Source organism: Vicugna pacos, unplaced genomic scaffold (genome assembly GCF_048564905.1).
Source record: "Vicugna pacos unplaced genomic scaffold, VicPac4 scaffold_104, whole genome shotgun sequence".
In the NCBI taxonomy this organism is placed as follows: domain Eukaryota; kingdom Metazoa; phylum Chordata; class Mammalia; order Artiodactyla; family Camelidae; genus Vicugna; species Vicugna pacos.
Window position 1 is genome coordinate 1,501,707 of NW_027328784.1, and position 13,002 is coordinate 1,514,708.

At 43.5% G+C, this 13,002-nt stretch overlaps 1 protein-coding gene across 1 annotated transcript in view; it reads right to left on the bottom strand.

Annotated features, from left to right (window-relative positions):
- Positions 1-665: 665 nt before the first annotated feature.
- LOC140694800 (uncharacterized) overlaps positions 666-13,002 on the bottom strand; it is a 91,412-nt gene continuing 79,075 nt past the window's right edge. The window contains exon 11 of the mRNA XM_072957862.1: positions 666-919. The gene's annotated coding sequence lies outside the window, so the exon portion shown is untranslated. The remainder of the gene's footprint in view (positions 920-13,002) is intronic.

Below are 13,002 nucleotides of genomic sequence, written 5' to 3' on the forward strand. Positions count from 1 at the left end.
GACAAGCCTCAGTGTCTGATGTGCATTTGACCTAGAGCACATCTCAGCTCAGTCCAGCCTCCTCCCCAGTGCTCCTAGCATCAGTGGCTTTGACTACTTTATTGGACAGCAACCCCAGGGGTCCCACCATGGTCATGGCTGTAAAGCGGGAGTAAGTGTCCACACTAACCCTAAAAGGATCTCTCTGAAACAAAGGCGGATTCACTTTGAAATGTCTGTAAACCGGCGGGCTGCATCTCCATCCCCCCTTGGCTACAAGACAGACTTCTTCGTTGCTGATCCCTTTCAGGATGTAGGGAAGCAATCCGGCACAAAACCAGGGTGGACTGGCCTCCAGGTAAACTTACCTGCTGTCTGTGTCCAGTCCCATGAAGTCCTCCTTCTCAAACGGGATGCAGGGGAGGGGGATCTTCTCCCCAGAATTCTTGGGGCCACCATCCAGCCACTTGGAATTGAGCAAGACGAAGAGTGACTCAGTGAAGTCCTCGATCCTCTTCTCCACCACCCTGCAGTCCTCTAAATTTGAAGGCAACGTCGGTGCGCGGCTGCTCGACTTCCTCCACATGCAGTACAAAGACAAAGAGCTGAGAGTCATTATCGAGGTGCCATACAGCTCCTCTGCACGTGGAGCTTCTCCAAGGCCTTGGCAGAGAGACAGTCGGTAATGGTGACAAGGCCCACGACCTTGCAGTGTTTCTGGAAGACGCTCCACCCATTCTCGGGCACATAGCGGTGCCTGTAATGGATACAGAGTGTCCACTGGGAGCCACATGGGCTGATATGGCTCACCGAGGTGAGTAGCTGATAGATGCAAAAGAAATTCTCCTCTGAGATGATCTCCATGGTTTGGACTACAACGGGAAGAGTCTGGTGGTCCTCAGCACACTGCACGTAGTCAGGGATGCTCATGTTGCAGGCCCTGCCGAGACGGGAGAGGAGATCGAGGTACATACTCTGCTGTGTGCTATGGGCCCATCTGGGTTGCGGTGACCTGGTGTGTACCAGACAGGAGGCAAGGGAAGCCAAAGCAAATCCGGGGGTACAGTTTGTCCTCATAGTCTGCACATGGCTACTGTAGCTCGGATCACATTACCCAGCTTTTGGTCTAGGCTTCCTGCCTCTGCAGAGAAAGGTCATTTCTTATTTTCTATTTCCAAGCACCTAGCAAGGCCCTGATGCAAAGTCACTGCTCAAAAATGCTGAATAAAGAAATGAACAAAGGAAATGCTTCCCCAACCCCCTTCAGCAGAATATAAAGAGAAGGACCACAGTAGGATCAAAAGATCTGGATTCCTATTCAATTTATTTGAACCCCTTAGCTTCATAGTAATGGATAAGAAAACATGCCTTGGGGTAGAGGTTACTGTTCATTGGTGGAGCACATGCTTAGCATGTACGAGGTCCTGGGTTCAAACCCCAGTACCTCATTTTAAAAAATCAAACAAATAAATACACCTAATTTCCCTCCTGAAAAAGTATTTTTTAATTCAAAAGTCAAAAAACACCTTGCAATTGACACAACATTGTAAACTTGACTATACATCAATTAAAAAAAATCCTTGCCTTGCAAGAATATATCTGGATTACGGATGTTTGCAAATGTAAAATGCCTAGGGTACCACCTGCATAAAAAGTGGTGACTGTACAATTGTACTATCCCCCATTTATGAGCTATTCTTCCTTTGGGGGAGTTATAACCTCTCAGAGCTAATTTTCTCAGTTTAAAAAATATAAATATTTCCTGGTTCTCAGTACTGCTGAAGAATCAGATAACCCTAAGAAAGCATCTGACCCACAGAATTTACTCAATAAATGTTTCTTGAATGAATGAATAAACAAGCAAAGTGAATGCTGCTCCCTGCCAAAGACCATCATAATGATACTTCCTGGGAATCCCAAGCCCACGTTCACCAGACTCTGCACTAACAATGTGGGTGACCTGGGCAGGCCTGTGTGCTTCTCTAAGCCCCAATTTAATCATGGATAGAAATGAGGGCAATAACACAAACCTCAAATTGTTAGTGAGTCAGTAATGAATTGTACCCCAATATTGCAAGATGGAACCATTAAGGAAAACTGGGCAAAGAGTCCATAGGCTCTCTCCATATTATCTCTTACTACCACATGGGAATCTACATTACATCTCAAAATAAAAAGTCTAATTTTTTAAAGAGGTTTTCGAGGTTAGGTGAGCTCACTGTCTCAAATAAGGAACACACAGTACAAATAGGACAATGCCCAGCCCATGAGATACACTCAGTTAACATTCCCACTGAGCCCACTAGTCCCTCCAACTTCTAATGGTGTCCACTTCCAAGAGCCCATGTGACCATCCTTGTTCTAATTTTCTATTTGTAATTTTTTTCTTTTCATTAAATAGAAACACCCAATTCCATAGAATTCTTACCAGATATCATGATGGCAGCCCTTCAAAACCTGACCACAGAGATCATGATGGCAGCCCTTCTTGGTGAAACAATAAAATGAATAGCCATTTTCACAAGACCTCTGAGTAAATCTACTAGGGAACTTCATCCTGGACTGAGGAAGAGGACTGGGGAGGAGGGGGCATTCAGGGGCACAGAGAATCATGGGCCACCTGTCCCACGATGGACTTTAGACTCACCCTCACCCTTCAGGAACTACTAAATACACACAGACAGAGTGCTATGGACAAGATTTTTTTTTTTTAAACAAATCCCTGAATCCCTAGCAGGTCTTGTTTCTACCCATACACAAATGGCTTATTTGCATAATGTTTCACAAAAGCCTTAAAATATTATCACCCCAACTTGACACATCAAGAAACTGAGGTAGAGTAGTTTATCACATTCTACAAGATTAGAGAGAGGCCACGTCAGACACCGTATTTAAATCCAAGCCCCTGCTCCAGTGCTCACACTAGAAAGTGTGACATACTGCCCCTTTCCTGCCCTCTCCCTGCAATCAATCTCTGAAGAGTCTTTTCTGTGTCACCTGGAATCACAATCACATTCATTTTCCACAAAGAGCTATGTCACTCCTTGGAGGACTTTTCAAAATCTAAAGGGTTGGTTTGAGAGGAGAGATTTGCATTTTCTGTTTCTCAAAGGAAACATGGCTTTAAAAGAAACTGAAAAGTAGTTATCTAGTCTAAGCCCTCATTGTGCAGAGAAAGAACCGGAGGCTCAGAAGAGATGAGGAAAGGGCCTTATTAACAAATATTGCCTCAGCGCAGCACCAAGCCAGACCTGGCACTTCTAGGGGAGGATCTGGAAGGCCCAGGAGAATGAGTGTTAGAAAACAGAAAGAGAAGAAGCATACAAGGCCCCGTCTCTTCACCACCATAACATGAATTTCCACCAAATTACCCAGAATGGGTGCAGCCAATATTAAGTTTGTCAAAAGAGGTTATAGAATTCTCAACCATAGTGGAAATTCCAACATTTACTGTGCTTTTTTCCCAGTTCAAGCATCAATTCAGTGGGCACTCTGTACCAGGGACTACACGAGGCCTGGGGTTCTCCCAAATACAGATCTCTATTACCACGTGTGCAAACCACATTAAGGCCACCAGAAGAAAAGCGCCCACAGATAAGATGGAATTACTGAAACTGAAAGCAGCAAAAGAGCATATATTACTAGGAAAAACGGTGCTCCTAGTAATGGACTCATGGACATAGAAAGCAAACTGTGTTTAGCAGGCAGGAAAGGGGGGGTTAACAGATACAAATTAGTAAATATAAAATAAATGACAAGGACCTGCTACATAACACAGGGAACTATATTCAATTTCTTGTAGTGATTTATACTAAAAACAATCTAAAACATATATATATACATATGCATATGTTTATAACTGAATCTCTGCTGTACACTTGAAACTAACATTGTAAATTGAATACACTTAAATAAAAAATAATTTTAAAAAATAAGTAAAAATAAATGCAATGTCATTAAGAAAAAATAAAAGAACTCTCTAATCCCCTTAACTGTAGGTGGTCGAGAAATCTAGCTGCAAACACCAAGTCCACTGGATCACTCCAGCACTGGCTGTCACTCTTTCTGACCATCAGAGAGTCACTTGCTTCACTGAGGTTACTTTTCTCTTCTGTGAAAGGCTACAGTTGCAACTAACGATGTATAGAATCTCATCATTCACAAGCCCAAAAAGTAGTGAGGACTTCACATGGGCCAGGCTCTGGTCAGATGAAAAGATAGGGTCCCAGATATATTCATGGGTAGAAGAAGTTTATGCCATAAAGGTATAAATTCTTCCTGTTTTGATAGACAGATTCATTTCAATTCTGGTTAGAATTCCTACCAGATTTTTCTTGGAATAAAACAAGTTAATTTATGGTCAGGAATAGCCAAGAAATTTCTTTAGAACCACCACTTGGGAGGGGTGGATAGGTCATTCATTTCCACTGCTCTTTCTGAAGTGATGAAAACGTTCTGGAATAATAATGCATGCACCACTGTGAATATGCAAAAAGCTGCTGAATTGTACCATTTAAATGGATGGAATTCATGGTGTGTGAACTATATCACAATAAAACTGTCCTATGAAAATTATTTCTTGACAATTATTTTTCAGTTTATACACTAGTCTGTCCCACAATTTAAGAAAAACAAAAAACCTAAACAAGCCAAACTATGCCAGGAGCACTTTAGGGCTGCAATATGCCTGGGTCTCCAAGGCCTCTGGTGGTGCTGTTCCTGTTAACACACACTAGCTGGGCTGGGCTAGTTAGGGACTGTAACTATCTTTTGAAAATCGAGGATCACTCCTTTCACCCTGGGAGAGGGAAGGAAGGAGGATGTCACAGCCTCATGCCTTCAGCACATTTTTAACAGAACCAAGCCCTGCTTTCACCACTGCAATCCCTCTCACTATAAAAACACGTGACATCAACAAGCACCGCCATCATAACACCTGAAAGTGTTCAAGGTACTTACCTGAGGCAGAAACATGGAGGGGGGAGACAGAACCTCGCTTAGCAGTGACGCTCCCTTATCCCGACTCCACCAGGAGAAGCTGGGCGTTAGAGCCGGAGGCTTTCAGCCCAGGTAGCAGCGCCCACGCCACAGAGCTGGTCCTCAGGGAGCGGGAAAGGGAGAGCAGGGCAGCCCCGGGGTCGCGGGGCAGGGAAAGCGGGGAGGGGGACGCGGGCTGCAGCCTCGCTCGGAGGACAGCCCCAGCCCCAGTCCCAGGCGCCCGCCCCCGTCCGGGTCCGCAGACCCCGCCCGCCCGGGACACAGCCCGCCCAGGGGCGGGGACGGGCCGGCGGACGAGGAGAGGAAGCCCGGGAGGAGAGGACTAGCGGGAGGGAGAGGGGAAGGGGACGCCAGCCGCGGACTGAGGGGATCCCGGCTGGGTGAGAGATGGCAGGTGCACACCAGGCCCTGGACACTGTGGCCGGGACGCCGGGGCAGGTGGCGCTGGCAGAGGGGTCTGGCCTGAGCAATTCATCTGAACACGGGCTGACTAGCGCCCTTGGGGTCTGTGACAGGCGGACCGCCCTCCCGCAGCCGCCTGACCCCTTTCCCAGGAGCCCCCCACCTTGCACTTCCACAGTCAGAGGCCCCGACCCCAGGCAGGAACCAAAGGCCTACCGGGCGACGTAGTTGAGAAGCCTTTGGGCCCGATCCCCGGCTCGGATATGGAGCTCCCAACCAGCGGACCACTTGGCACTGACTGCGCATGCGCAGGAGGGCCAGCGATCCTCTCTGGGTTCTGTGAGAGAAGGTGGGACAGCGAGGGAGGGAGAAGATGGGAGCGGGTGGAGAGGACGGGAAAATTGGAGGGATACAGATGGACAGGATGAGCAGAGAGAAGGAAGGGATCTGGAGAAGGGAGGGTCTTAGAGGAGTTGGAGAAAAAAAGCTTTACCTCTGGGGCACCCCTAGGCGGCAGACCTGCCTCTGTACCCTTCTGTTACCCTTCAAGCCCCGCAGCTCAATTTTACCACCGTGATCCAACCCTCCGTCCGATGCTTCTGCAGAAACCCTAGGGAGATCACACCCGTTGCCCCCACGCGGAGCTGGGTTTTCTGTTGCTCTGAGAACCAAGCACCCGCAGGTGTTGTCGCTCAGAACTTCCTTGGGAAGAGCACATATTCCCCTTTTACACGCTGGGAAACAGGCAGGCAGGATCTCTGCCTTAGCTCCACTGTCCCAGGTGTTGGGCTGGCGGGGAGCGGGATGGTACAAGATCAGAGCCCCAGACAGAGCAGACTGCCTGAGTGTTGGTGCATAGTCCCCATCCCTCCTGGGTAAACCATACCCCACCCTAGTGGAAACATCAAGGGCTCACAGTAGTTCCCTGGGTGTGGGAGAGCTGTCCTCATGTGAAGGAAAAGTCCAGTTGGGCTAACAAGCTAAGTCACAAATCTAAGTGTGATAAGTGTCAGTTTACTGATCTAAATTATGCTGGGCTATCTCGTAAATATGAAGTTTAGTGTCAGTTTATTGGCCTAACAACCTAACTCGTAATTCCAAGCTCAACAAGTGTCAGTAATGTGATCTGTTACAAATTGATAAGCTCCAGTGTACTTATTCCTTGCTTTTTGTTCTTTGAGCCTTATTGGCTAATCCCCCCTTACTTGTAACTAAGCCTTTAAAACCTCATGTGCACGTCTTGGAGGTACTCAAAACTTCGGAGCCGAAGCCCCTCTGAGCCCACCGGCATAATAATTCTGAGTACTCCAACACTCCGATTGGTGCTTTTGTCTTGGCTGGCCTGTTTCCATAACACTCAGCTCCAGTGCCCAGCTTTCTAGGTAGATAGGAGTGTTACCAAGTCGAAATTAATTCTCCTCAGTGCAGGACAGGCCATTAAGTTGGGAGACCAGATGTTGGGGCATGGAATAGCAAGTTTCTGTAGACCTAGATGGCAAAATAATGTCCTGGAAAACCATCTCCCCAAGTCACAATTCAGGCTCCTTTCCTATGTGCTTGGTTAGTGCAAACTTCTTAGTGTAGGAATTCCTTCTTGTTAGAATCCTTTCTTCTTGCAGCTATCTGCGTGGGTCAGATCCCTGTAAACCTCCAACAAAAGAAACGTTATTTTCTATTCTGCAATTTGCTATCTTTTAATGAATGAAAAAGTGTTAAATATCCTTAAAGGTCAGAGCCTTCAGAATAGGGTCTCCTGTTTATTTCAGGCTCTAGGCAACATGGTTTTACAAGCAAGATGAAGCCTAGGTGACAGAGCATAGGGTTAAATTCAAAGGAACAAATCTAATATGGAGTCAGATTTGTTCTGTTATATTACCCGGCCAGATGCCACTTGAGGATTTAAACCCCTTTAAGTTAAAAATAACTAAAATTTTAAAGGAATTTACATACATAGGTGGGAATGTGCAAAGCATATCTGGAAAAGCACCCAAAGGATAGTAAACAGAGGCATCTCCAGAGAGGGCTGAAAGAACAGAGGATGAGGGAAAACTTCTTTCACTTGTGTATTTTTGTTCTCTGAGTTTTTTTTAAACCATTTCCTTGTATTTCTTTTTCAGATAAAAGAAATGTGTAATGGAGCAAAGGAGTAATTAGCTTAGCAAATACAGCAGCCATGGAATCACTAGTCATCACTTTTGATTTAAGCCAGAAAGCATTTTTTGACTCTCTCCAATGTGCTCTGTCCTGTTTTAAGACATCTATTAATATTATTATTATTATTATTATTATTATTATTATTATTATTATTATTATTATTATTATTACTATTACTACAAGTACTACTACTATGACTATTACTTTTATTACTATTATTTTATGAAATAATAACACGGTTTACCTCACCCCTGCCCATGGCTGGTGGAAAACCAACTGAGTTTTTCTTGAGTTGTTTTCCAAGGAGTAGAGATGAGTTTATAAACAGAACACATCTTCAGGGCAAAACAGGCAGTGTGCATTACCAGCAGGCCAGACAGCAATGAAGGGTTTTCAATAGAGGCACCCAGAAGCTGAGAGAGAAAGCCTCCAGGACACTACAAAAAGCTGCCCAAACTGCCATCTCCATGGTACTACTGAAATAGGAAAGAACAAATCTGACTCCATATTTGATCTGTTTCTTTGACTTTAACAAAGCCAAGTTAATATGCTCCGGTCTTTTCATGGGTTATGATGTCACAGAGGAAACGGACAGGTCAACAAGGAACCACTCTGCCGTGATCACGGAGCCGGGGAAAGGGATGGGCTGCAAGATGTATGAAGCAGCCACAACTGTGCCCGTGCTTCTAGGCAGGTATCCAAAATCGCCTCGACAAGGTGTCAAACATTTGTGCCCATGTCCTCATCAACAGACATGTATTAAAGACAAATGGAACCATATAAAAGGCCAATACCCTTGCTGGGTACACCGTCCAAAGAACAAAGTCTCAGTTTGACAACTGGCCATCTCGGTTCCATGGGATTCATTCTTGGAGAACCTTAAAAACCACTCTTCTGTCCTCAAGAATTGCTGCATATTTGTCCTATCTTTGGCTAAGGGATGCAGCACGTTCAAGTGAACTTTAATGTCTGCACAGATTTGACTGTCTTTTTCCAGGTTCACTTGTCCATTCAAAAGAGGCCTGAGCTAAGTCCATCCTCCGTAAGATCTAGTCCCTCCAGTGACAGCTCATTGAGCCTGCAATTAAAAGCCAAGTGAACAAGACTGTACTCAGCTAAAAAGTTCACCCACCCTTCACTGTTTTCTTAATCTCCTCTCCTGGCTAATTGCAACAGACTAACACCTCCCTCCACCAAGATTACCAACTATGTCATTTTGTCTCCCCAAAGAGAAAGTAAGGTCCATAATAGAGGAGACAACTACATAGTCACCTCTGAATTCGTAGCATATAGAAATGTTAATAAATAGAACTATGATCATGGCTTCTTTCCTTTAAAACCTTTCTGGTTATTTGAATGAGACCTTGGAAGAGAGGTGTTTGCTGTCCAGTATCTTGATCCACAAGACTCTGGAGGCCTTTTTCGAAATAGCTGTTCACTGATTCATTCAAAACACAACTTATCAATCAAGGAGTAGCTGTGCTTTTCTGCCAGGAGTTTGTGGTCACTCTCATGCCAGAACAGCTTTAAACTATATCCTTACTTTGGATTTGTTATTTTTCCCCTCTTCCAACAAAATTGACTTTTCTTACTTTCTTGTCTTGAGGAATTTTTTTTTTCCTATTCCACCCTTTAGTAAAGCAAGATTCTCAGGAGGGGCTTGGCCCATTATATGATCACCCATCCAACTCCTAGTGTGAGAGGCCTGGGGCTCACATCCTTCCCTCCTGTCAAGGCAACTGAAAATCAGTTCAGGAGCCAACCAGCACACCACGGCTTCTAACGCTCACGTATCTCTCAGAAACCCTGCTTTCTCGTTTGTCTTGGCTTCTGAGAATTTTCCCTCACTTTCTTGACAATGAGTTGTGCAGCTTGAAAGATGAGGAAGGAAGGTTTTATTTCTCAATCAGCATTTTAAGGAACTTGTGTAATGAAGGTTTTCAGGAGTTTTAGTACCCTCCATTGCCGAGACAGAAAACACACTAGACATTTTCTAAATTTAGTTCTCATGTGCATTTTTTCTTTCCTATTTTTTTCTTAACTGCTAACAGACATTTTTTAATTTAAAAAAAATAAGGCCCCAAAAAGAATAGAACACTGAAGGGGCAAACAAAATTAAAGGGCAAAGACAGAAAAATGATAACTACTCTACAAAGTTAATGTAATACATACACTATGTATCAGATCAGCAATTCTCAGTAACAGCTAATTGAAACATGACCATGAGGTAAAATTTCTCTCCTGTCAGGACATGGCCAACAGAAAATACAATTAAACCAACAAACTAATTTCCTAAGTCTGGCGAGGTACAGAAGTCTACAAGCTAAATGTGTCTTATTCTAGAAAAGAGGAAGACACACCAGCTCTTTTCTGTGGAGCCTGAGCCCACGGGAGGACGGTGAAGTGAGCTCTGTAAGTACCCAATTAGCAAAGTGAGTGATGAATAAATAGACGTGAGCTTTGATGACAGAGATAATACTACTATTCGTTTGTCCTTTAAAGTATGACTTCACTTTCAGTGATCAATACTTCGGCGTCCTTAGGAGTTGAGATTTTAGGAAAATGCACAACCTGGGCCCAGATCTCCTCTTTAAGCTCGTGACACTGCAGTTAGTTGTCTCAAAGGCAGCTCCAACTCCACATGCAAAGAGCTGACTTCACGGTGTTCCTCCCATAGCCGTCCTTACCAGGGCCCCTGGTCGGAGGGTAAGGTCTCCCTGCGTCTCCCAACTCAGGCCCATCACTCACAGATGTGAATGGACCCCTCCTTCAGGGCCCAGATATCCTCAGACACCGAGTCCCACCACCCTCAACTGACCTACCAGATACTCACTGGCACTCACTCAGCACTGACTCTCTGCTGGAGACCACGCTGCACACTGCACAGTGTATCTCACTGGATCTCCACAACAGTCCTGGGAATTGGGTACATCACTGCTTCAATTGATTAGATAAATTGTTTCACTTCCTTGCGTGCGTCCTTCAAACTGACACGGCTACTAAGCCACAAGCCTGGGCCTGAAAACCACTTGAAAATTGGACACTGCTACACCTCGCAGCCACCCTACTCTGACTCATCACATCATCTCCTGCCAAGCCTTCTAAATGTTTCCAAACATTCTAGAAGACAAATATGAACTATGAGAGCACCCCACTCTCCTACTTAAAATCTGTCAATGATGGTTCACTCCCCTTAGGAGAAAGCCCAACCAGGCCTGAGCACAGCCTAAGGCCCCAGCATCCGCTTTCCCTGCACGGCCGCGCCGCCTCACCCACCACGCAGCTCTACACGTGCCGTGTCTAGGACAGGGATGCTGACTCCGCACAACCCAGGGCTTGTCTCACTCGAACAATGATCACCTTCTTCAGTGTTCATCTTCTTCATTGCTGACTCTCACAAAAATGTTTTCTCATGATGAATCAATATCTTTTTCCTTACAACTGCCCATCATTAATAATGAGCTCCCCCCAAAGAGAGAAGACCTAATTCTCAGTCTCCTTATCTGTAAAGTGAGAATAACAAGGAAATATGTGAGGTTTCAAGAGAAATAATATTCATGTGAGGCTGAGGGACAATTCCATCATACAGTAAGCATTCAATATGTGCTTACTTAATATTAATAAGAATATATTGCATTCTAGCAACCTTCAATCAATGTTTTATGACTTTGTCCAACAGACTACTGACAAACTGTTGGACGAACCACTTTGAGCAGATCAGCACAAGCATACTGGGAGAGGTAAGTGCTGACTCCAGTTACAGCTGCAGCCACCCAGCACTACGGGGCGGGGGCAGTTTGCTCAAACTCTTACATGTTGCTTGAGCATTTAGTTCTCATTATAGAATAAAGACAGTTGTTCTTTAGTCAAAGCTCCTGAAACATAAATCTTCAAAGATTGATGCAAATTAGGTTTCAAGTACAACACTCTCACTAGAATTTATTTGAAAATTATAGTCTTAGCTACTCCGCACATCAAAAGGGCATAATCTTAATGTATCTGACTAAATACACTGAAAGGGTTGTTTAAAAGTAATTAAGAAGAAGCCATTCAGAATAAGCTCTCAGTATCATCTGCACAAAGACCCACCCAAGGGTCTCATTTCTCACTTCCACATAGGTGTTTTCAAGTAGCTTACCTTGGGTCTTGGTTTCTTATAACACGGGGCGGGGAATAGTTGTGGATAGATTTATGTAGCAAATATATACCAAGGGTATTTGTTGTGAAGGAATTCTACAAATAAGAAGATTGATACATAGTCCCACCCATAAGAAATTCAGCCTTTCCATTTACAACAGCATTAAAAATAAAGTGAGAGATACATTTAACAAAAATTTACAAGATTTGTACATTGAACTTTTTGAAGTATCACCAGAATAAATTTTAAAAGATCTACATATATGGAAGACATCCCATTTTCATGGAATGATTGACAATATTATTAAAAATGTTAAGAATCCTCAAAGTGTACTATATATTCAGTGGAATCCCTATCAAAATTCCAGCTGACTTCTATGCAAAATTGAAAAACTGATCCCAAAATTCACATGGACGTGCAAGGGGCCCAGGACAGCAAAAACAACCTTGAAAAAGAAGAGTAAAGTTGGAGGACTCACTTTAAAGTGTACTAAAATGCTATAGTACTAAGTCAGTATGATACTGGCATAAGTTTGGATAAATAAGTCTAAGAGACACAATAAAAACCCACGGGGAAAACCTTACATTTACAGACACTTTTCCACTAGGGGGCCAAAAACACTCCATTGAAAGAATAGTCTATTCAACTAATGGTTCAGGGACAGCTGGGTATCTGCAGGCAAAAGAATCAATCTGGAATCTGAACACCCATATTTTATATAACAAATAAAATTAATTGAAAATAGATCACAGACAGAAATGTAAAAATTAAACCTATAAACTTTCTAAAAGAAGACACAGTATAAATCTTTGTGGGCCTAGGATAGGCTTTGGTTTCCTAGATACAAAACCAAGAGCACAAGTGATAGAAGGAAAAAGCAGATAAACTGGACTTCATCAAAACTAAAACCTTTTTCTTACAAAGGACATCATCAAGAAAGTCAAATGACAGGGGAAAAGGGTATCTCAAGTCAGAGAGTGCGTGCTTTGCAAAAAAATAAAATAAATCTTTACATCAAACTACCTCCCTTGTAAAGAAATTGTTTTAATGTTTAAAAAAATATAGTTAAAGGACAATGTGCAGAATAGAAGAAAAATTTTGCAAAGCATGTATCTAATAAGAGAGTAGTATCCAGGATATATAACAAATGCTTACAACTGAACAATACAAAAAAATACACCCAATTTTTAAATTTACCACGAATTTAAATAGATATACAAATGGCCAATAATCATATGAAAAGATGCTCAGCATCACTAGGGAAGTCAAAAACAAAATGAGATCTCATTTTACACCCACTAGGATGGTTATAACCAAAACATGGACAATAA